Source organism: Vanacampus margaritifer, chromosome 15 (assembly GCF_051991255.1).
Source record: "Vanacampus margaritifer isolate UIUO_Vmar chromosome 15, RoL_Vmar_1.0, whole genome shotgun sequence".
NCBI lineage: Eukaryota > Metazoa > Chordata > Actinopteri > Syngnathiformes > Syngnathidae > Vanacampus > Vanacampus margaritifer.
In genome coordinates this window covers 17,022,042-17,048,284 of record NC_135446.1, presented here as the reverse complement: position 1 = coordinate 17,048,284, position 26,243 = coordinate 17,022,042, and the positions used below count along the sequence as shown (strand labels likewise).

The following is a 26,243-nucleotide window of genomic DNA, read 5'->3' as shown; positions in this document are numbered from 1 at the left end:
AGTGCCCCGTAACCACGGTGACCAAATAACATCTTGCGGCCATGTTTGATTCCAGGCCACAGTGAGTCAGCATGCTTGATTGGGTGACTCATTGCCTCCTTGGGGCGAGGAAAGGCCTTTCACCGCTATCTCTATCCTCTCGCTCGTCCCGACTCCAGTGTTTCCTCTAACGCACATTCCTCTCTTGGACCTTGTCCAAGCTAATAAATTGTTGTTGTTTTTAAATCTTTGTATAATAATTTGATTAAAAACAGTCGTGGTTCAACTTGTGTATACTCAACGGGTAAGATGGGATTCGTGGGAACCAACCTCTTTTGAACTGAAGCTTTTGGCTGACACTTGCCTTGAAATATTTCTACAGTAACAGAATTTTATTCTTCATAGTGCAAAGACGGCACAGCATTTTATGTGAAGTAGGCTTACATTGCTCCTGTCACTTGGCATCTTTTAGCCCTCACAAGTGCATTAATGTCAGGTGTTTAATCCTGAGTAGCAGCCAATTTCGGAATGTCATTTAAGTGGTGTATGGTTGTCACAGCGCCCTCCGGTGGACGAAATTAGCAACAACAGTTGCTTTCATAGAAAAATTGTGTTGTAGTCAAGACCATACCAGCCGAGATCGAGACCTTATTGAGACTAGAGAGTATCTAGACCGAGGCAAGACCAAAACTTTTGGGGGTCGAGGCTGAGCCAAGACCAAGACTGCTGGAGGTTGAGACCGTGACAAGACCAATACTGTTGGAGGTCGAGAACGAGACAAGACCAAGACTGTTGGAGGTCGAGACCGAGACAAGACCAAGACTTTTCTGGAGGTCGAGACCGAGACAAGACCAAGACTTTTCTGGAGGTCGAGACCGAGACAAGACCAAGACTTTTCTGGAGGTCGAGACCGAGACAAGACCAAGAGTTTTCTGGAGGTCGAGACCGAGACAAGACCAAGAGTTTTCTGGAGGTCGAGACCGAGACAAGACCAAGACTTTTCTGGAGGTCGAGACCGAGACAAGACCAAGACTTTTCTGGAGGTCGAGACCGAGACAAGACCAAGACTTTTCTGGAGGTCGAGAACGAGACAAGACCAAGACTTTTCTGGAGGTCGAGACCGAGACAAGACCAAGACTTTTCTAGAGGTCGAGATCGAGACGAGACCAAGACTTTTCTAGAGGTCGAGACCGAGACGAGACCAAGACTTTTCTAGCGACCGAGACAAGACCAAGACTTTTCTAGAGGTCGAGACCGAGACAAGACCAAGACTTTTCTGGAGGGTCGAGACCGAGACAAGACCAAGACTTTTCTGGAGGATCGAGACCGAGACAAGACCAAGACTTTTCTGGAGGGTCGAGACCGAGACAAGACCAAGACTTTTCTGGAGGGTCGAGACCGAGACAAGACCAAGACAAGACCAAGACTTTTCTGGAGGGTCAAAACCGACACAAGACCAAGACTTTTCTGGAGGGTCAAGACCGAGACAAGACCAAGACTTTTCTGGAGGGTCCAAGACCGAGACAAAACCAATACTTTTCTAGAGGTCGAGACCGAGACAAGACCAAGACTTTTCTGGAGGGTCAAGACTGAGACAAGACCAAGACTTTTCTGGAGTTCGAGACCAAGACAAGACCAATACTGTACATATTAAAGAAAAATCACAAAAAAACATAATAAAATAATCATCTTTTTTTTTATTACGTTTCCAGGAATAAGATCACTGCTATGTTGTTTTCGAAATAGTACATCAAACCAAATCTCAAAACTTGTTTTACTGCTCTTTTGTGATTGACTTGACTCTGACACTAGCTTCTTCTCAACTATTATGAAATCATACTTATTCAAATGAATTTTCGGAAAAATAATGCTTAAATTAAATTAAGTGAATGTTTCTCACTATCACAATAGTACTGATCTGGTCTAAACTGATCTTGATCCAAATTCCCTTAAAGAGTGGTGTCAAGAACTACAACACCTTCGGTTTATCCAACAAAAGCAATTTGAATAGCCAATAGAGTAACTGTCCCTCTCCATTAAAAAGTCTGTGGGAGTTTTGTGTTGGTCATTGGCTCATGCTGACTTCTGAACCACAACAAATCCCACTATCTCTTTCTTCCCGACTTTGTCCGCCTGTTTTTAGTTCATCTACTTACTGTTGGCCTTATCTCGCGTTCTCACAGTTTCACTCTAATCCCATTTTCTCTGGACCGCTTTCAAGTTCTATTCTTGCTCTCTTCTTTTTGTAGTCAGGCCCTTTTACTTCCCAATTTTCCTTCTCGCCACCTCACCCGCAAGCTCGCCTTTCCGCGCACCGGTCCACGCTGCGGCCTGGCCGGCAATATGCCTCCATTATACTTTCATCTCTGCCCATTTACCAAATGCACGGTTCATACTTTCACCTGCCGCAAAGATTGATATATTTACAGAAATAACTTTAGCCGTGGGATTCCTTCTTAGATGACATTTCATCTGTCGGTCTGGTTCAACGTTTTCCCTCATTGTTACTTTCGACTTGAAAGTTGGTAAATCCGACTTTTGTTTACACCGTGTAACCTTGAGCCACAATGATGTAGCACTGAGCAACGCTTGCCATGTGTAAATTAAATTGCTTTGCTTACTTTTATTTTATTTTTTTTGCGGGGGAAAAAGAAATTGCTTTGCTTACCAATTTCATGTTTTTTTTTTCAAACCATTGTATGGGAGCGTATTGCATTCACTTGAAAAAAAAAGTCCTGTTTTTCTGACAAAATTTTTGGGGGGAGTGTTGTTTTTTTGAATAATTTTTTCCCTGTTTTTTAAAATATATTTTTTCCTTTTTTTACAATTTTTTTTCCCCTGTTTTTCAGAATAATTTTTTTCAGCCTGTTTTTCCTGAATATTTTTTTGACAGAAAAAAAAATCGGTAAAACTGAAAAAAATATTCAGAAAAACAGGCTGAAAAAATTATTCTGAAAAACAGGGAAAACAAATTGTAAAAAAAAAAAGGAAAAAAAATATATTTTAAAAAACAGGGAAAAATTATTCAAAAAAAAACAAAGCAACCCAAAAAAATTTGTCAGAAAAACAGGAGTTTTTTTTTTTTTCAAGTGAATACAATACGTTTCAGTACTATTGCACATATGATATTTATTGGTTATGCAAACACAGAAGCAACTGAAGGGCTTTTTATTCAAACATTTATATATTCTCTGCTGCCTTTGTGTGGGTAATAATCCTGACACAGCAGCACAGTTTGACCTATTGTTGAGTGGCTACTTGTTTTATTATTCATCATTCTGGGTCAGCGGTGATTAAACAGCCAAGCTCACATTCAAAGCCACAATCCAGACTAAAGTAATCATAAAAAAAAAAACGTATTTTAATTGAGGTGTTTGAAAGGACTTTGAACACATTATTTTCCTAATTTCAGACCGTAAGGAAATAATGAGCAATACGTTTCTACTCTCCTTGCCGCCGCGCTCATACATTCATACATTTAGCCGTGGCAATGATGATTATTAGAAGTCGCCCGTTGTTTTGAAAGATGGATCAAAAATACGGAGTGTTAAAGCCCCCTTTTCATCGTTTCTAAATGGAATTCACGCTCAAGTAATGACACGGCAAGCCTGCTTTTTCATCGCGGCTTCGGCGCCTGTGCTAAATTTAAAGCGATCGCAGATAGGACTTTAACCGGGAACGCGCCCCGTGAATGTAGAAAAGATAGATTCTGGCCCGGTCTCGGCCACGCAAGATGAAAAGAATACCGTTACATGCTTGTGAAGTCATGAAGCGGCTTCATATCATGCATGAGAACGCAGAGAAAAAAGAGAGAGCGAGAAAGCGAGGGTAAGCTTTCGCACCCGCTACTCGCTCAGGTTACTACCTTCTCGTGTTGCATTCTCACTCATTTCCTAATGAGCCTAATGGACTGAGAGGAGAGTCTCACCTCTTTAAACCCGATTAGGTCGAGCAGAAAATTGATCTGCATGGTGAGCTAATAGGAGCTTGGGTGTAATGAGACAGACACTGCACGTTTCTTTCCTGTGCCATTTGGATTCGAAGGAAAAAAATACTGCTGTGCGCTTAAAGTGCACCGTGTTCAAGCAAGAAATTAGTCGGAAATTCTTCCAAAACTTTGGTGATTATGGTTCTACCCGCAATATTTCCCAGAATTTTTTTGCACCCCTTTTGTGTGAAAGACTTGATCACATGGCTCAATATTTAAAAAAAAAGAAGTGAATATTAAAAAAAAAAGTGTGGTTCATAACCTGGGTTCGATTGAACCCCATCATTGGTTCTGGCTACATTGCTTGGCCCTCCTGTGCCGTAGGGAATTTGCTCAATAATCGACTTGTGATGGTACATCGTGTGATTTCCCTCCACTTTATAAAATCATTTTTTCAAAAGGTCAGTTAAAAAAAAAAAAAATTCACCACTTCAGAGTGCAGGAATTTTTTTAACTCACCTTCAAAAATTAACACGTTTCTTTCCTGTGCCATTTAGATTCTAAGAAAAAACACTGCTGTGCGCGTAGAGTGCATCGTGTTCGAGCAAGAAATTAGTCGGAAATTCTACCAAAACTTTGGTGTTTATGGTTCTACCCGCAATATTTCCCAGAATTTTTTTGCACCCCTTTTGTGTGAAAGACTTGATCACATGGCTGAATATTAAAAAAAAAAAAAAGTGAATATTAAAAAAAAAAAGGTGTGATTCATAACCTGGGTTCGATTGAACCCCATCATTGGTTCTGGCTACAAGCTACATTGCTTGACCCTCCTGTGCCGCAGGGAATTTGCTCAATAATCGACTTGTGATGGTACATCGTGTGATTTCCCTCCACTTTATAAAATCATTTTTTCAAAAGGTCAGTTAAAAAAAATAAATAATTTACCACTTCAGAGTGCAGGAAATTTTTTAACTCACCTTCAAAAATTAACACGTTTCTTTCCTGTGCCATTTGGATTCTAAGAAAAACCACTGCTGTGCGCTTAAAGTGCATCGTGTTGGAACAAGAAATTAGTCGGAAATTCTACCAAAACTTTGGTGATTATGGTTCTACCCGCAATATTTCCCAGCAATTTCTTGCACCCCTTTTGTGTGAAAGACTTGATCACATGGCTGAATATTTAAAAAAAAAAGTGAATATTAAAAAAAAAAAAGTGTGGTTCATAACCTGGGTTCGATTGAACCCCCATCATTTGTTCTGGCTACAAGCTACATTGCTTGGCCCTCCTGTGCCGCAGGGAATTTGCTCAATAATCGACTTGTGATGGTACATCGTGTGATTTCCCTCCACTTTATAAAATCATTTTTTGAAAAAAAAAAAATGTCACCGCTTCAGGGTGCAGGAAATGCTTTAACTCACCTTCAAAAATTAACACGTTTCTTTCCTGTGCCATTTGGATTCTAAGAAAAACCACTGCTGTGCGCTTAAAGTGCATCGTGTTCGAACAAGAAATGAGTCGGAAATTTTACCAAAACTTTGGTGATTATGGTTCTACCCGCAATATTTCCCAGCAATTTCTTGCACCCCTTTTGTGTGAAAGACTTGATCACATGGCTGAATATAAAAAAAAAAAAAAAAAAGTGAATATTAAAAAAAAAAAGTGTGGTTCATAACCTGGGTTCGATTGAACCCCCATCATTTGTTCTGGCTACAAGCTACATTGCTTGGCCCTCCTGTGCCGCAGGGAATTTGCTCAATAATCGACTTGTGATGGTACATCGTGTGATTTCCCTCCACTTTATAAAATCATTTTTTGAAAAAAAAAAAATGTCACCGCTTCAGGGTGCAGGAAATGCTTTAACTCACCTTCAAAAATTAACACGTTTCTTTCCTGTGCCATTTGGATTCTAAGAAAAAACACTGCTGTGCGCTTAAAGTGCATCGTGTTCAAACAAGAAATGAGTCGGAAATTCTACCAAAACTTTGGTGATTATGGTTCTACCCGTAATATTTCCCAGCAATTTCTTGCACCCCTTTTTGTGTAAAAGACTTGATCACATGGCTGAATATTTAAAAAAAAGAAGTGAATATTAAAAAGAAAAGTGTGGTTCATAACCTGGGTTCGATTGAACCCCATCATTGGTTCTGGCTACAAGCTACATTGCTTGACCCTCCTGTGCCGCAGGGAATTTGCTCAATAATCGACTTGTGATGGTACATCGTGTGATTTCTCTATTATTTTACCCCCTTCATATTGGTGAATGCACATAGGAAATTGGTGAGGTTCAGTACCACCATCGAGAACCACCGGTTTTAAATCTTCATGTCTCATTTGAGTCCATGCTTGTGATTAAATAGCAATGGTGTCTTTCTATAAGCTCGCATTGTAACCCTCCACTTTATAAAATCATTTTTTTCAAAAGGTCAGTTTCAGAGCGCAGGAAGTAAATGCTTTAACTCGCCTTCAAAAATTAACACTCACTATTCCTGCATACGAAGCATTTCATTTACCAATCTCGAGGTGGCCTTGAAGCACACAAGTACTTGAGGGCGCCCAATCAATGAAATGACGAGTGACAGCATTGCGATCTCGAGGCAACACCAACCGGTGGTTCAGCTCACTTGGGGGGGGAAAAAAAAAATCTAATCAAATAGTGATCCTCACCAAGGTGGCTCTGATTTTTATGTTTCACAAACACACCACTGGAAAGATGTGAGCCCGTCCCCATGAGCTGTTCGCGGGTGCGGGGGTCCGGCATGATCAGAGTCTCTGCTTGGTCTCTGAGGGTCCGATTCATGTGTATAAAAGAAAAACTCGGGCTTCAACATCTTCTACGAGATGAGAAAACTCAGCTTGTGGACATGATGACCGCACTGTAATATGGATTTGGGTAGTTCTTGAAAAAAAAAAAAAAAAGTGGTTCAAGAGTGTGACGTGAGCCCAAAATTGAACTTTTCTGTAGTGTAAATTAAAGCGAGTTCAGTCAGCCATTCATTCTCAGAAGAATAAAAAATAAATAAAAAAGATTTTCGGAACAATTTAACTAGTAGTTCCAGTTGGCCTCGCGGACACAATAATAAAGCAACCTTAACGTCTTTCTGCCGATGTATTGTCACATTATGGATAGCATGGAACTCGATTAATCTGTATTGTTATAATTTAATTTTTCTATTTTATTGATAACAACTAGTTCTTCATTTTAGTGGTATAAAGGGTTCGTAATTACATGTGAGTGGGCGGCACGTCGCGAACTGGAGATAGTCACAATGGCTGGTAATCAGACCTTTGTGGTATAGTACATAGTAGCATGAGTATTAGTAGTTCTTCTCAGGGGATAAAGAATATATGCCTGTAAGGATTGTTTTGACTGTTTACATGGGTTTGTTTTATAGCTTGAAGCCTATTTTTAGAAGAATCGGCTACCTCGAAAGTTGGAGGCTCACTAGAATTGGATTAGCGTTCAATATTAGCCTATTGCCAGACTTTTGACTGTCAATATTAGCCTGAAATATTGATCCCAAGATCCTGTTTCTCCCTTTTTTTTCTATAGGTTCGCCCTTTGTCAAATTTCTCCCTAGGGGTTCTTTATGAGCTTTCAGAATCTTTAAAGCCAGAAAACACGTCTTTCTTTTGTCTCCTCGTGAGAAGCGGGCGGCGCAACAAACATGTGACTAAACCACTGGTTAAAAGAGCACACTCGATCTTATTTCAAGCTGTCAATATAGAGCGGAGGTGCGAGACCTGAGCTATAGGAAGACGTCGCTGCAATTTCGGCTCCTCAAGTCAGAATTTGGCGTCCCGGCAGTGGAAGCCATGCAGGGGATGCCTAATGAGAAAATGGCGCTAAGGCGGCGGCTGACGTGAAGTGTGTCATGACACAAGAGGTGTTGACATTTAAAATAGACAAAGAGGCTGCGCGCCTGTCAATCACGTCAAGTCTTGGCAAGACTCCTTTTGTTTCTTGTTTTGTCGTTGGGTCTCGCTGCTGTTTCGATTGAAGCGTCCAGTCCTCGGAGACCGACGAGACTGAGACATTCAATGCATACAGCACGTGTGATTGCATTGGATAGTAATGTGTTGTCTATAGTCTACTTCCTGCATTCTCAATTCCCCCGGACGTCGTAGACATTTTACATTGTGCTGCTTTTTTTTTTTTTTTTTAGCACTCCATAAATGCATCGCGTAGAATATCGCCGTCAGCCCTCTGCAGGCCAATCCGAACGTAAATATCCGGTGTAAATTATTCAACAATGTAGAACTCGCTGAGGGATAATCGTGCATCTGTTGCGTTCTTGCCCGGGTTCCTCAATCAGTTTTATATGAGATCATGACAGTTGGTATCTACGGTATGTCGGTTGTGATATTTATGATGGTATTTTTCCACCCCCGCGCTTCTTTCAAATCTGTAAACACGCTTTTAAAGGCACTATATAAATCCCCTAGACTAGAGACCGGAGTACACGGCTCGATGTCCTTGTGAGTGTCCGGGTTTGTTTTTAGGTCTGTGTCAAGTCACCCACGGGGGCCGTGATTGACAGCTGGGCGGGGGGGTAGTCGCGTGTACGTGTGTGTGTGTCAGACACAAAACGTTGAGTCAGAGGTGATGTGTGTGTTCGTGTGTGGAAGGGCAATTTGAGAGTAACAGTCTCGGTCACATAGAAATAATGCAAAGAGACGGCTCGTGTCAGAACAAAGGTGCCGCAGGTTGGCAAAAGTTTGCCCAGATCTGCTCATCATGGTGGCATTTGCGGCAAAATGAGCACTCGCCCTGACGTAGGTAATGGCGCGTCGTCCGGGGATGTGAAAAGGAAGCGGATGCACCCCTGAGACCAATGTCACCCCTGTTGTCCAAACAACAGTATGACGTGCTTAGCTGAGCGTCGAAGTTTGTCTCTCGGAAACGACGCCGGCCTGTGGCTGACTTTAAATCTAGTGCCGTTAAAAGGAAGGATTTGTGTGTGATAGTCAAATCGGGCGATGTCATTAAATGTGATGTTAGGGAGGTCACTTTGGAGCGTGATAACAAGCTGTGTAATGTTGAGAATCTTCTGCCAATATTTAGTCACAACTGTTTTAATGTACTTATTTCCTCAGTAGAACTTTCATCTGTGGATGTGTCTTTGTAAGTGCTGTCACAATTTCTGCTCATGTCATCATGTCTAAAGGACCTCGTCTGTTTCCACATGAATGGGCCAGTGTTTGGGTTTGAACTCAATGTGTATTGGATGATATGCTGTAAAAGTGTAAAGTCTTATCTGCTTCCGGCTGTCGTCATGTGTATTGGAATCAGGGCTGGGGGCTGTTTCCTGTTTTTTTTAAGATAGTATAAGAATGCTGCGAGTCCGCTGAAATAACACACTTGCGAAGAGGACTGCAGCCATTTGTCTGTAAACTTGCTTGTGTCCAGAATATTCTGTAAAATAAATCCTTCGAAGGACCTGTTTACCGATCTCCAGTCTGTATTCAGAAAATCAACAATCTCTCGACCCGAACAACAACGAACACGCGGAAGACAAAGATAGTCTTCTAACAGTAACTAAAGACTTTCTATTAAAGGTTGGGATACTTTCTCTTCTGGTTGAGGCTGTGAGCCCTGACCTGGTCCTGTGGGTGCTTCCGCTCCCCTTTGCCTCTTGCTCCCTGAACGAGGGCAGTCTTGGCGGGGGTTTCTGGACTGGATGACCGCTCCCGGTCCAACTCGGGTCCTATGATTGAGGGAGGATTCCCGAGTGGATGCGTTGGTTGACATTAGTTAGAAGAGAGTCTCTTGAGGTCTCCCTGATTTGTTGGAATTTAGATGTCTCTGGATGATATGCTGTAAAAGTGTAAAAAGTCTTATCTGCTTCCGACTGTCGTCATGTGTATTGGAATCAGGGCTGGGGGCTGTTTCCTGTTTTTTTTAAGATAGTATAAGAATGCTGCGAGTCCGCTGAAATAACACACTTGCGAACACTTATTTGTCTGTAAACTTGCTTGTGTCCAGAATATTCTGTAAAATAAATCCTTCGAAGGACCTGTTCACCGATCTCCAGTCTGTATTCAGAAAATCAACAATCTCTCGACCCGAACAACAACGAACACGCGGAAGACAAAGATAGTCGTCTAACAGTAACTAAAGACTTTCTATTAAAGGTTGGGATACTTTCTCTTCTGGTTGAGGCTGTGAGCCCTGACCTGGTCCTGTGGGTGCTTCCGCTCCCCTTTGCCTCTTGCTCCCTGAACGAGGGCAGTCTTGGCGGGGGTTTCTGGACTGGATGACCGCTCCCGGTCCAACTCGGGTCCTATGATTGAGGGAGGATTCCCGAGTGGATGCGTTGGTTGACATTAGTTAGAAGAGAGTCTCTTGAGGTCTCCCTGATTTGTTGGAATTTAGATGACTCTGGGGTTGGTGAAGGACTCTGGTTGGTGGCCTGGTGGGTGTTGTCTGGTCAGTGCTGGATTTCACTTTCCTTTCTTTTCTTTGGTCCTTCCTCGGGTCTCCTGACGGCCTCACGACTTTGGCTGGAAGTGTTTAGGTGAACGGTGTGGGATTTTTTAAATAGGTTTTAGGTGAACTAATGAACACAGACTCGCACGCACGCACACACGCACACATACAAAAAAATAAAATAAAATAAATAAAAAAGAGAGAGCAATGATGATGACATGTCAAATCGGTAAAATTACCGAATGAACAATACTGAGTTCTCCAGAAAAGAAGGAAAAAAAAAAGTTAGAAGAGAGAGTTTGATGTCCAGTTATTCAGATTCAGTTATTCCAAACCAAATTTTTGGTTTATCTTTGCAGATGACCTCTCACCTCTCCCGTCTCTATCGCTATTACGCAATAGCCAATGGGTCAGGTGAGACGGACTACAACGATCTCTCAAGGCCCCCAGGGGTCCTTACAGGACATTGATTCCTCTGACCTCTCCGTGACTGCTCTTCTTCCCCCACTGACCGAAGTCCCCCCTTGCGCTTTCTACTTCAACATGCTTGGTTGCACGGCTAATTTCCCAAGGCTCGCTACTGCCGACTATTAGCGCTCGGGCTAAACATTGGCTGCCACAGACCGTTGCCTTGGCGAGATCTATGAGCATGCCGGCTGGAGTGTGCTTGTCTGATGCACCAACAGTGACAAATCATCTCTAAACCCAATACAGTACATTTATAATTGAAACAGTTTAAAAATCAGATTTTGATACATTTTCTGAATGAAACAGTTCCAGCTCTCAGAGGTGCAACACAATCAGAATTGCGAGTACTGCAACTTGGGAGAATAAGTCAGTCATTTGCATAATTACTAGAGTAAATGTTCAGACTCAATGTCAGACCAAATTGTTGTCGGCCTGCCCCCCCCCAAGCATTCATTTTTGTGGAAGTGTTTCAGATGTGGCAGGCATATCGTCTCGTTGTCAAGGAGACAACCTCAATCTTTAACTGTAACAAATTACCGGGGATGCATAAGGAAGCCCAGCGTCCAGCCGTAGTTCTTTATCCAGGGAGAGGTCCACAATCCTAGTTGGATCTCACATTCTTTCATCGTAACGTCGCCTGCGCTGTGGAGCGCTTGCAGACTGAACTGCTAGTTGAGACGTTTTTTTTTTTTTTTGTTTGTGAGTACCGGCCTTTTCGGCATTTCTCCCTCTGTTGGTCAATGTTTTCATGTTTCTCAGATGGTTTGAGTGAAATTTCGTTGCACTGTACTTGTGCATGTGTAATGACAAAGATATTCACTTCCAGTGGAAAAAAACTACTCAAGAACTAGTGGGCATTTCATTCAGTATATATTTTTTAATTGCACATGAAGATATACAGTTCATCCACTTTAATCAACAATGTTGGCATCAGTTTCATTGCTCATAACAGTTTGAGTTCTGCCAACTTAAATCTTTATCTTTATTAGCTGCGCAGGAATTCTTTTGAATGCACGCAACCTTTTCGACAGTGATGAACAGCGAATGTGATGTGGTTGACCTGCTTGTTTTGTTTTTCACCGAGTATTACATTTTGCAAATGTAAACGGAAACAGCCTCTTGTGTGTTTCTCAATTTCCAAGTGGAGTTCTTGTAGGCTAAAATGCTGATATTTTTTGGCTTGGTTCTTTTTTTCCCCATCCATCAATTTGGTAAACGGCTTATCCTCACTTGGGTTTTTGATGTGTCGAAAAATATGAAAAAACTTTCCTAAAGATTGGTGCATTTAAAGTTGTGCTACTACTACTGTTGCTACAGGCAGATAGGCTCAGGCACATTAGCTTCTGTCCCCCCCCCTGGACCCAAGTCAAGACATCAGAATCCCCTAGAGGCCGAATTGCTGAACAACTCTTCCTTTGCTAATCCCCCAGGAAAAGGTGACCAGACTCAGTGTGTGTGGGTTTCCCGTAAGCTTTGAAGGTCTTTGGCTGGCCTTCAACACTCAGTCCAATCCTCGGTGATCCTCCCCGGATGAAGTGAGACAAAGCTGCACCGAGAAGATGTCCGGGCCAAAGCGAGGCGGCGGTAAACAAGCTTGCCCGTCGGCTGTGAACATCAGAGCTCTCGCAAACACACACACAAGAGAGTAGTGGGGGGGAGGTGGGGGTTCAAATAAATTGAGCTCGCCACAAACGCACCTCTGATTTTGGCGGTCAAGGGTCGGAGCGTGTAACTTTTGAGAATGACATGGTTTCTAATATCAGAATTTAGTAGGATATTTTCAGAATATTAGCCAGACAGTCACAAAATCTGTCAATAAAATGGCAGCAAAAAAATTTAAATATTTGTTGTCGTTATTTTCCTGCAAATTGGACCATGAAACACACTTCAAATGGCGAGAAGATACAAGTCCTGTTCTTTCAAGTATTTGTACCGTACAATGTGTCAGTGGTATGGAAATATTGTAGTTTAGTCTCCAACGGTTGTTAATTAGTGATTAACTTTCAGTTTCCAGCCTCAAGTTGTGACAAATTGTTTTCTTGCAATGCGTTATGCGTGCAGGAAATGAAGAAAGTAATGAATCAAATGGAATCGTAGTTGATCGAGTAATTCAAGTACAACATGTTACGCAATATCCAGATTGCAAAATATACATTTCTAATTGTCATACGTGTTGCTTTTTTTCCATTAGAAGTAAACATTCCGCTGCATCCAATTATAAGGACGTGATTTTCGCTAACAATCTCACATAAACATCTTCTCATTTACTCCACAGCTGGTGGATAGAAAGTGAAATGGTATTTGGGTAATAATGGACAAATTAAATGATATTTGGAAATAGCGAGGCAGAGCACACAAATTGCCCGCAGTGACACGTTTTAGTTCAAAATTGGAATTTAATTGTTTAAATGTGCACAACCAGATAGATATATGGAAAACAGGAAAATGAGAGCATAAAGATAAAAATGCACACATTATTATCTGTATATGAGATAAGTAACCAGGATGCACAATATATCAATATCAATCCACAGTTGATTGATGTTAAATGTACAAAAACAATAAATAGATCTTCTCCCTCTTATGAGCCATACTTGAAATTGATAGTGTATACAGCTTATTAAATAAGTTGTGCCGCATTTTGTGAGTCATTGCAAAGCGCTCTCATGCATCCATTTGCACACACATAGAATGTGGGAGGTTTTATCATCCACTTTAAATTGATTTTTTTTCTTTCACGGGCTGCTGGAAGTCTTTCTTTCCTTGGACATAATTAAGACTTAGCTACTGTACTATATGCTGAATTTCAATGCATATTTGGAAACATTTTGCTTCCTTTTTCCGTTTATAATCTTTTTTATTTTCTTGAGGTTTTTCAAGGGAAGATGAGTGGAAGCTACACCGTGTATTTAAAACGACCACCCAGTTTGTTTGGCGAACCTAAAGTTTGTTTAGCCTAATGCTAACAAACAACGCCATAAATGGGCGGCCATTTTGTTACTTGCTGTCTACTGAAAATGACATCACAGTTGCTCAGGTGACGACCAATCACGGCTCAGCTGTTTTCTGAGTTTGGTCATGTGATGTTCGCAAGTTGAGCCCTCAATAAGTGTGATGTCATTTTTTTAGTCAACAGCAAGTGGCAAAATGACCGCCCCTGAGATGGATAGAAATGGGCGGATTTCACTGTTTCATTCGTATTCCACCAACGCAAGACATTTTTTTGGTAGACTTTCCCTTTAATGGTGTAAAATTTGACCAAGTTGGTTTCAATAGATTCCAGTCCTATTATAGACAGTGGAGTCATTTAGGGTGCCAACAAAAAAGGACAGTCATTTCCCTCCAAGAAAGTCACACGGCACATTGAACACTGCCTTATTTAATGCTCCAATGGTGATACCTACCTCCCCGCACCCGCCCCCCCACCCGCTGTTTGAAAGCTTTGTTTTCCCCTGGGGATTGAAGCTTCCCTTTCCCTTGCAGATGCCTGGCTGACATAAATGCACACTTCCCTGTGGCAACCAGCCAGACTAATGGGAGCGAATTGGGGAAGCTGCTGGGAGAGAATGCGACGTGAGGTGCGAGGCTGAGCGAGTGAGTCGGTTGCAGTTTAAGAAACATGCAATGGAGCATTCTTCACTTTTACTGTCTATTTGTCAGCCATTTGCAAAACACACTCCTTGGAGAATCCATGCGTTAAGTTGTTGGTAGTGAAATAAAAAGGTAATGGTGTTACATGTTTTTTTTTATCCCAATATTACGTAGGTCCAGTCTTGGTGTGTCCATTTTTTTAAATTTATTTATTTATTTTTAAATTCAGTCAGCAAGCCAACTGTTTGGGCCATGTTTACGTCAATCACGCACTTTTCATGTAGTGATTCATACGATAAAATGATTTAACTTTTGAATCGCTAACGGGTGTTTTTTTTGGCATACTAGAACTACTTCCTGCTTCCGTGTCTAAAAACCATGGGAAATGTAATCCTGTTAGCCTAATGCCGCGATCGCCGGTCAGACCCAACGCTAGAGAAGCTTTTGTGGCGGCATGTTTTCAAGGTAAATGACACTGAGCTTCCATTAGCTTTCGGGACTGAGCAAAAAAGGTTGGATAATGGTGAGTGCATAGGCTTATTTACAGCTGTTGAACTGTCAACCGAAATAGCATTTAGCATTAGCTTAAGTAATAACACAACCAGATTGCCTAGTGATCACATTTTTTATAAATACTTCCTGGCGAGAATTTATTTTATATTTGATTTTCAGCGAAGCTGTTGAGTCCTGGTTTTTAATTCTGAAAATCTGGTCACTCTAGTTTTACACATTTTAGACTTTAGTCCACTAGCTTAATGCTAATGCTAACACATAGGGGGAACTTAGCGTGCACTCACACTAGGGCCATTGTCAGGCTTCAGTACAATACTTAAGTTTTTATTAATTAGTTTTGACTTGTTTTTCATTTAGTTTGTTAGTTTAAAAAAAAATATATATATAATTTAGTGAAGCTTTTATTAGTTCTAGTATTAGTTTTAGTTTTTTTTTATATGCATGTGGCGTATTTGTTGAGTGCAAGATAACAAAAAGGTTGGAATAGCGTTATGTTATAAAGTAAACGTAAATTCCCAATTAACTGTTTGACTTCCTTCTTCTGTATGGCCTAACAGTAATTCATAAATAAATGCATTCCAAATAAACCCTGAAAATTGATAAAGATAAAAAGGCCTATTTTCAATTTTAGTTTGTTTTTTTGTTCGATTTTTTGACCTATAATAACCTTGATTTGAATAGAAATGTGCAACACATGTATATAGTCATATATTATTTATCCCCTGCAAGGAGCTGATGCGTCTGTACTGTTTTTGATGGTAAAAATGAACTAATACGCTATAGCAGTGACAGAAGCATCTTTTTTCGAATGTCTTTCTTCATCCCATGTTTGAATATGTGGTCATGGTGAGTGAGCTTGTTCTCTCTGCTTTGTGTGCTCCTGCCATCTCGGGGTGGGGGGGAAGTTGAGGGAGAGGGGGAATAATTGCTTACCCTCACACCCCGCGATAAGTGTCTCCTAACAGCCAGCTGCTGTGATGATGGCGATAGCAACACTCTTTGCTCAACAAGGCTCTTCTCACAACACAAGGCACCGATGGGACTACCTGGTGGAGTGAAACACGTAAAAAAAAAAAAAAGCCCAAACATGAAGGCGTGGCATTAAATATCATGTTATTTGCTCTCACTCCTCATGAACAAATCAAATAAACGGAAGTGCGTCACACGACGAAACAGTCCCACAGCGTTTTGCTTTCCGCTCCTGTGCAAAATGTGCTGATGATTGCACTGCTGGACACGCACGCAAATGCATGTCTAAAAGGCTCTGTAGGGTAAATATGTTGGGAGCCATCATCCCGGATCATCTAATCATGACGACTCCTTCAGGGGGGGATAGGGGGGGTGGGGGGATCTTTTATTCCCCCCTCTTCACCTCACAGTGCAGTTACACACTTGCTTGCGCCACATCTGCAACACAACAGATCCACAACGCCGATAGAATAAAGTGCCTTTCCTGACACATTATCGCTTCATCTCTTTTGTTTTGTTTGAGGTGTGGGTTTTCTTTGCTGCCGTTGTTCCTCCTGCCACATGATATCAGACGAGATGTTTCTTCAACAGTGCGCACGTCGCGCTGGTGTCATCGTGCATGTCGAAAAGAAGCTCCTCACGTCGCAGTCGACAGTACAGAAAAGTAAACAGTAGGCCTTGATTCTCCGAGGGGGGAGGAGGAGTAGCTGTAACACGCTTATTGATTATACTGTATTTAAGTTCGAAAAAGCCAAAAGCTTCTCTGACACATTACTATAATTGATGAAGCCCCCCTCCATATGTTCATTGAGCACTGTCGCCTGCATGCTTGCTCCGCAATGTAAAGGCTCCCCAAAGGCTCCCTATTGACGAATGTATCAATAGTGGAGGCGTGTTCAATGGTTCCCGATGGCTTCGGATTGATCTCCCACTCAAGTGTAAAGCAGCCTTTTATGTACTTGATTTTGAAAGTTTAACAATGCCATAAAGGGGCATGTGACTTTACACAGTGTAGTAACCTGTCAATGGCTGTGCACATCATATTTCAGGAAAAAAATGCCCCCCCCCCCCCCCGAAAAAAGAAAAAATAACTACGAGTATTTTTGCCTTGTCTTACTATAAAGTAAGAATACAATATCAAATACAGAGACAGGAACAAGGTCTACTTTCTCATTCGGGCACTTAAAAACTAACGTAGAATATATATACAAGTGCAAAAGCATATTTTTTTCCTAACGAAATGCATTTCAGAGCACTACATGCAAGATTTAAATACATTGGTTTAGATTTTTTTTTTTTTTAATTAACAATAATCATAATCATAATAAAACCTGAGTCATTATTTTTTTAGGTGGGTTTTTCCCCCCCTCAAAACTAATGATGTCAAACTTGACAGATAATGCAATATATATTACATTATCTGTCAAGTATATTATACAGTATGGTCATTTTCAGTTCAAAGTTCTGACTTTTTTGTTGTTGTTGAGATTATGTCATATACATCCACGGCAAAAATTGGAGTGTTAAAATTTTGGTCTTAAACGTTTCAGAGTTAATTTCAACTCCAAAAGTGTATTTTTGACACTGTCTGATTTAAATGGAGGTCAGTGTTGGAGTTACTTGACAGAGTTGATTTATTTAGTGTTAAATCGCTTAAGAGAGTTAAACAAAGTAAACTATATTAAATTTAATAAAATATTATTTTATTTTTTATATTTAATAACATATTTTATTATTATTATTAATATTATTATTATTATTATTATTAAAGACATTCATGGGGTGGAAACAGCAGTCGCAGTACCCTCAACAAGCCTGCAAGGGGCGTACCTGTGCACCGCCACTTGGCAGAAATTGGACGCGCATCAGATACTGCCAAGAAAAAGCGCGGCAAAACGATAACACAATAAAACCCAGCAGGCGCACCAACAGCTGGGAAGCTTTTATTTTGAAGCCAACTCTAAACTCGCATCCGTTTTTCCACATTCTGTTCTCTCTGCAGGTGGAGCGCTTCGTCCGTCCAGGAGCGTTCACATCTGTCTTGAAGGACAGACGCTGTGCTGCTCGGTGATGGTGGGGGTGCTGTGGAAATCTGCTGTGGATAAAGACGCAGAAGAGACACGCGTGACACACATCCACGCTGGGAATTTGTTTTTGTTTTTTTGGGGTTGTTTTTTTCACATCCTCAAAATCTGGACAATATAACGCGAGGACTGCAGCAGAAACGTAAGTAAGGACTTTTCTATTTCTAGTCTTTGCTGTGGTTTAATGATAAGTGTTCCCCGGGGGGGGGGGGGGGGGGGGGCAGACATTGTAATAATGCAGCAAACACACGCACGACAATGACATTTAGCTTGGTTGCTATTTACGCAAACGATGCGTAATTGGTCGACAGTGGCTGATTGATTGAATGGAGGGACTGTGACGATTTCTGCACCTTTGACAAAAAAAAAAAAGCGCGGACGTGGTTTCGTCCCCGCCGGTATATCATTTTTAGCCCCTGTGACTAACACACGTGGCTTTGTAACATAGAAAAGTGTCCTTTCGTCTCCTGCGTGTGCGTTTATGTGTTTTTTTACGCATGTCAGCCAGGCGAATGTTCTAACAGGTTACATATTGTCTGCTTGCAGTTACGCACGCGTTACGTGCAACTTTTATGCACGCCCCTCACGCACACTCCACAAAATCGTTTTTTGCATATATGCTTTATTAAAACCATTTCTTTCTCTGGCTGGGGGGAAAAAAGAAGCTAAATGGAATAAAAGCAAATGTGATAAAATGTATATAAAAAAATTCCATTTAGCTGTTCCTAATAATTTGGCCTGAACAATTCAGAAGACGTCTGGTCATCTTCTCCAACTTTAACATTAGATAAAAAAAAAAAAACAACTTAAAAGTGTTGCATGTGCAATAGTGCACGGGTAGAAGTTGCAGCCTATGCCTGATGGAGGCATCGTCTCTCATCTTTTCATCATCCACGTCGACGGAGAGTGTGAAAATTGGAGGGAATGGAGAATGGGAATTGGGTAATCTTCCTGTAATCCCTGGCATGGCGGGCCGAGAGACATGCCGTCTGCCTCATTAACTCCCTCCTCTGCCGCTCCCTGCCTGGCCCTCATCCATCTCCCCCGCTCATCCGTCCAGCATGCCAGCGAGGAGAGAGGTTAAAGGAGCTTAAGGGAGTCATAAAGGCAGACACTTGCATCAAAAGGAGAGGATATACACAATAGGAAAATGAAGAACCCCCCCCCCCCTCTCACCCCCCATACTCCACTCACTCTCCGTTTGGGCGTTGAAGCGCGCGGTGATGGAAGACGTGCCCGCCCTGCTCTTCCTGCCGCACTTGTATCACTTTTCCTTTTTGATTAAGCGGCGAGGAAGGCCCATCGTGCACACTGAAGGACCTCTCGTTGTTTCTGAATGATCGCATGCGTGAATCTGGAAGGGAGGACGGTGGGCCGAGGGGGAAGAAAGCGAGGGCGAGGATTCAGTGGTGACTTATTGATCCGATCAGGTTTCCCCTTCCTCGAGGTTGCCATGGCGGCGAGATCCAGACTGAGGTCAAATGTTTAATTTTAACATCGGATGGTTTTGCGATCCATGTTGGCCTTTTGTCCGCTTGTAAAGCAGATCGGCGTCGTTTTTTTTTAAATTATGTGTTGGGGCACTGAAAAGTTTTGGGTTTTACTTGTAGAGGAGCTACTGCACAAGTCAGACTTTTAATGGGAGTCAATGAGTAAAGATTTGTGACCCCAGACTGGAAATAGAGGCATTTTGAAATATTTTCTTGTTATCAACTCGTTCACTGCCATTGACGGCTTGAGACGTCCAAAAAATCATTTTAACTATTTCTATTAGTTTCACATTTCACATTTTTTTCAAGAGTATGAAAACCTAGATTTTTTTAATTGTACATTTAAAACAGATATCAAATTTGTGATTAATCGTGAGTTAACTATTGAAGTAATGCGATTAATTACAATAAAAAAAATTGCCTGATCCCCCAAATTTTTTATAATATTTTCTTCCTTTTTTAATTAGGGGCATCAGGCAATTTTTAATTGTAATTATTCACATGACTTCACTAGTTAACTCACCATTAATCACACATTTTATATCTGTTTTAAATGTACAATAAAAAACATTTCGAGGTTTTCATACTCTTGTTAACAAAAGTGGAAAAAAAAAGTGAAACTAATAGAAATAGTTCAAATGAATTTTTGACGTCTATAGCCGTCAATGGCAGTGAATGAGTTAAAGGGGAAGTTAACCCCCTTTTTTTTTTTTTTTTTTTACAATAATATGCACTATGCAGTCCCACTATAGTCTAAATATGGCATTCTGTTTAATATTGCGTTAATGGAATATGAGTTAAGCAGCAAAATACAGCCGTTTTTATCCATCTCAGGGGGTGGCCATTTTGCCACAAAAGATGACATCAGCGTTGCTCAGGTGTCAGGTAACAGCCAATCACAGCGCAGCTTCTGAAAACAGGTGAGTTGTGATTGGTCGTTGCCTGAGCCCTGAGAAACTGTGACGTCATCTTCAGTCGACAGCAAGTGGCAAAAATGTAATATTAATCAGAATGTCATGTTTAGACTAGTGAGTTCACATATGTAGTTTTATGTTCGTGGTGTTGTTTTTTTAAAAGCACTTTGTGACAACTAAGGCTGTTTGAAAGCGAAATGTTTAAGGTTGGCTTTCCCTTTTAAGATTTTTTTGGGAGTTTAAATTATTCTGATTGACCCCAAAAATTCTGATGGCGTAAAGCCTAATAAAGTTTTTTTTTTTTTAATGCCATTTTTGTTGAATATTTTGACAAAACGTTAAGAGACTTGAAAAGAGCCCCTTCCCTGGATTCCTTTTTCTACTTGGCTAAAAGCACCTGGCAGTTAGCGGCTGTAGCACCACCTGTTGCCTTGGCATGCGCTTGACAGCCAGCAAATGCCCTTTTGAGTTGAAATTTTTTCCTCGCCATCGCGGGCCGCAGAGGAAATCTCGCAAAATTGTTGTGTGATGGCTCCGCTTGAGTTCAAAGCGCGCCACCGCTTTAAATAATGTGCCTTTGGTTTTCCTAATTGAGGAACTGTTGAGGGACTCGCCGGGAGAATCCTGGCTTCTGCATCCAAGCGTATTCCACCAAGGTTGGGTCATGAATTAATTCAGCATGGCGCGCAAGTACATCTGAATGTTTGATGATTTTTTTTTTTATTACTCTTTCAAATATGTAATCCCAGACCCCTTTTTTTTTTTTTTTTTCCATTTCTGAGTAACTCCGCAAAAAGCAGGCACTATGAATGAATTAATGAAGATGCTCTTTGTAGCCTCCAGCAATTCCCTTATATGGAATATTTGCTGTACTTTATTGCTTAACTTTTGGGATAAAAATTCTTGGAAGTACACTTAGTCCGACCATCGTCTCATATAATTTTGAACTCCTACATTTTGTGCTTTCAATTTTTTTGCAACAGTTTTGGGGAAGGCCCTTTTTTTTTTTTTTTTTTTTTGCACATCTCGAGCTCAGGTCCAACGTGAGTAAAAAGACATCTGGAAGCTGTGATTGGCTCCAAGATTTCTCACGGCAAAGTGGAGCAGGTTGTGTAACGGCTATATGGGACACGCATAAGAATTTTACGCTCATAATTGAGGAGTGGGTGTTTGTAACTAATCCGTGTGTGCTGTGGGATATCACTCATCCACACAATTTCCAGTTTTGCATAATCATACAGTTTGTTTGCATAACACTAGCATGACTCCTTAGCCTGCACCAAATTAAACCCTAAAATCCAAAATGCACTGTCATACATAAGTATAGTTTTACTCTAATTGCTTGTCACTATATTTTATTAACTTGACCCTTACTGCACATCTTATACACTTTAGGTCTCAATTTCTAAGCATTGGCAACATGCAGTTAGCTAGCGAGCAATGTCTACACCCTGAAAATCCATCCCCCCTTCGGACAGTCCAACGTGGCTGCCTTAGAGTGCCTCGTTGTTGCACGCGAGCGCATGGATATCATGGAGAGAGAGAGGCGGAAGAGTAAGGTAATTTAAAAAAAAAAAAAAAAAAGTCCAACGCGACAGGAGCTTCAAGCTGATGCGGCTGCTTTAGAGCGCCTCATTGTTAGCCACGAGTGTTCGCACATCATGTTTGAAATTCATTCATTTCTAACTAAGGGACTTGTTATTGGTACACCCCCAGTTTGATTTGCACATTTCTTTTCAAACAGATCGCTGACATCAACCTTACGTGTCCTCAGCGTCTTTATCGATGCCCCGTCCCCATTTGTCAGGGACAAATGAGCCACATTTGTGCTGAGTCACCGCCTTACGAAAAATGTGGAGAGCGTCTGTCCTCATCAGTGTATTATTATCTGGTTCAAAAAGTGCAACACAAAGCTAATTTTGGACTCGGCGTGTTTTATTTTGTTAATCAGTGTCCTAAAATCAATGGAGCGATAATGTTACAAGATCATGCTTTTCAATTCATGGCTGGGAAATTAAATGAGCTCAAATTGTGTTGGGCTCAGAGCCACTCTCCCAATCAATGGTACTAATTGTTGGGCTTTAGCACGTAGCAGGTTTCCAAGCTCACACCCACCCTTCTCTTTTTATGCCCCACCCCTCCCTCTCCAAAAGGGAGCAGTCCAAGATTCTTTTCAGCGCTCTTCCAAGCCGCAGTGACGCACCGTTTGGCCAGAGAGATTTGCGATTGGCACGTATGGGTGACACGCACTTCCCATTCTCCTGGTGAGCTCCTGGAATAATTCAGCGATTTGACACGGCGCCTGGTGTACGGCAAGCTGTGGAGCATGTGTGTGTGTGTGTGTGTGTGTGTGTGTGTGCGTCACGCAGATGGTGTCGGCGGCAGATATGCTTTGGCCCATTCTGACAGAATGGATCCCTGGGAATGTATCAGCCATTGACAGCATATGAAATTGGCCTGTCACCCAAATTAATGTTTGACAATTGAGCTTGGACAAAATTAGCAACATATCGTAGTCGTTTATTTTTGTCTGAATAGGGGCCAGCCAGCAAATATTTTTCCCCTGTTCCTTCATAACTACGTTGAAAAAAAAAAAAAAGTGGTTGAACGAATCGCATGTATAATGGTACTTATGGTGTTCCACAGGGTTCAATTCTGGGGGCCCTGCTGTTTTCATTGTATCTACCGCCCCTGATTTCCATAAAAAAAAAAAACAGTGCTCTATTTATATAGAAAGTTAAAAAAATAAATATTTTATTTTTCAATAAAGAAGGATTTGGCAAATTTGCATTGGAAACTGGCGGGTTCAGTACTCCCAGAAAGGTTAAGAACCACTGTTTGAGCATCAGACTTCAGGACCATGGACAGAACCATGATGTTCTTCTTCTATTTCTTTATTGACTCTCGTGAAGCCGGTGGGAAGATCTTACAGCCCATGTGGGACAAGTCTATGATGATTATATCTGATTTACAGCACTCAACCCTCCTTGTGACGAGCCCACACAGACACACGCACACACACACACACACGCACACGCAGTCTTTCTCACACTCGTCTCCCATTCCCCAGTCCCACCTCGCTTTCCTCCCTTATTCTTTTGATATCAAGCGGTAGACGTGAGAGCCGAATAATTTAGGCTGGAAGCAAAAAATGTGCTGACTGGCGCTGTTTGATGTTTTGGTTGCTACTCTTACCGCCGGGTCATGTGTGTGTGTGTCGGAGGGCTCAGAAACAGTTTAATAAATAAACAGTTTTGACATACCTGTACATCAAAAGCTACAGTTCTCAATATTACATTATTAGGATCACGTCAAGAAATGTTCCATTGCATTCGTGGAGGTAATCTACTCTTTCGAGAATGAGCACGATGGATATGCATGCATCGAGTGCCCGGCACATGTCCCCGGGGCCCCCCACCTGTCAGGCAAAGCAGGGTGAAGTCTGTTTGCTGATGCAGCAGCTGAGGTGTCACCTTTGCTGTGCAGATGGTCCTGATAGGCCACGGCACAGAGCAGAGACAGCTGCTACACACACACAGGAGAAAAAAAAAAAAAAAAAAAAAAGACAGCGAGAGAGGTGGTGGGGGATGAAGGGTTTGAATGGCAAACATACTGGAGGTGCTCTTTGTGAGAGAAAATGCCATTTTTTTAACAGCTTCACTGCAGTTTGGTAGAATTAATACTTCTTCAAAAAAAATAAGTCTCCCCGAGTGTCAACATAAAACAAAGAGAATTTGACTTTGTGTCATTAAAACAACCACATAACTTTGCCTTGGGAATTCCCCTGCTAGCTTAATGCTAACACAATGCAAAACTCCATTGATGGGCTAACGGATTGCATCTATGTGTTAGCTCTTTAAGAAATGGATCTGAACACAGAATAGCAACGCAATCAGACTGACAATATGACACTAGTCACATTCATATATTCTTTATACTCTGCGTAGAATGACTAATACTAGTGTCGTACTGCCAAACAAAAAACGTTTTACAAAGAAAAATATTACTGAGTGCTATTTTTCTTATTTCATGCTCCACCAATGCCCAGATAAGTACGAAGAGCCCTGACTGTTTTACTCTGAGCGCACCTATCAGCTTTTATCTTCCCTTTCATAGTAGAGTGTGCGGACCCTGGCACTCCACAGCTTCTTTGGGGGGGGGGGGGGGGGGGGGGGTGGGCGGAGTTTTTCTTACCTCATTTGAAGTCATGTTTTCGTTTGTCAACTGTGGCTGTCGCTTTAAGATCGTACTCGCACGCGCACCGTGAAACGAGCCTGACACAGATGCTGCAGTTGCGCTTTGGGCCAGAGGTGGCAGTCACGAGTAAAAAAGTGACAAATTGCACAAAGGTCCTTAAAAAAAAAAAAATCCATTGTTTTTTTTTTTTGTTTTTTTTTTACGGAAGGCTGTAATAGATTATTTCCATTAATTTTGAGATATCACTTTGGTCACGGAACAAATTTAACTTGCGTCTAAAGGCACCACTGTACAAGAAACCATTGCACCTGAATGACCAATCAGAGACAGAAGACGTGATTTACGAGGCCAAAAATAGTTTTTGAATATTTGGATTATCATTCATATTTGATTCCGCAGTTTAGTAGTACTGACTCAAGCCAACCAATCAGGGTGAAAGTGAATAGAATTCAGCAGCGTGTATTGCTTCTAGTCGGTTAGCTCAGACCAAAAAGAAGAAGTGAATAATATTATAGAAGAGTGAGCAAAATGATTACAATGGAAAAAAAAACTTGTTCCACCTCTTGACTCCAATCGAGAGCGAGAAAGTTGAGCAAAAAAGTGTTTTGACATTGACTCACCTTGAGTGCTCATCCTTTTTTTTTTTTTTTTTTTGTCCCCTCGCTGCTTAATAACTTTATTGGCCTCCGGGGCACGCTAATGCTATTGCGGGTGTTTGTGCACAAGCTGCTAGCTAATAGCATTCACCTCTAGGTGTTATTTCCTGGTGCTCGCGTGGCTTGACATTGCGTGTATGCAAATGAGCGGCTCCCTAATGTATTTTGGGAGCGTGTTACCTCGCATGGGCACACCAGGTAATCAATGAATTAATCAACGGCGGGTTCAGCGAGAACGACACCTTCATTCCTCATCTTTCCCAATGGTAGATGATAACGTCCTGATACTTTTGTAAGTGGAAGTGTTACACTCAATAAGTGTTAAAGGCTGTACTTGTCTGTTGTGGGACAAGGTATGAAGCAGCGAGGACACTGCAGCTATCATCCATTCCGATTAGGGAGAGAAGAGAGGTAGCAAAACCCATGCGGGGGAGGGGAGTGGAGGACCCCCCCCCCCCCCCCCTCCCGTGAGCAGGGACGAATGACAAAAGCGAGAAGAGAACCAGGGAGCCAAGTTGCAGTGTAGTGTCAAACGCTAAACAAAATTCAGTTTTGCTGCAGAGGCTCTCGGCGGGCGAAAGACATTTTGTGTCACCAGATGTGGGCGGAGTCAAACGGAGACGTTAGCTGCAGGCTGAACACGTGCTTGTAATGCTTCCTGCTTGATTGTGTAACTACGCAAGCGTGGAATATATGAGTATGTTGGACCATACTCGCAAATACGTTAAAACACACTCGAAACTATCTATCTATACTTGTGAGTACTTTGAAACGCACTTGTAGGCTAAATACAACAAACATAGCATATTTTTCTCATAATGCCACGAGGTATTATTTGCGTGTGCGCGAGTGGAAAAAAAACACCTGCCCACATTATACCAATACGTTTGAAGATTTTTTTTTTATTTGTATCTTTTATGATTTATTATGTCTGCAGTGCATTATTTAGGTTCAGCATTTTTTCCCCCATAATCCAATGGGATATTAACATGCTATGGTTTTAGCATTTAGCCTACGTATGTTTGA

General features: G+C 41.5%; 1 protein-coding gene across 1 annotated transcript in view; it reads left to right on the top strand.

Moving 5' to 3' along the window:
- Window positions 1–26,243, top strand: part of nrxn2b (neurexin 2b) — a 363,379-nt gene that overhangs the window by 28,270 nt on the left and 308,866 nt on the right. Inside the window, exons 3-5 of the mRNA XM_077544145.1 lie at window positions 12,234–12,387; window positions 14,287–14,397; window positions 17,879–18,106. The gene's annotated coding sequence lies outside the window, so the exon portion shown is untranslated. The remainder of the gene's footprint in view (window positions 1–12,233; window positions 12,388–14,286; window positions 14,398–17,878; window positions 18,107–26,243) is intronic.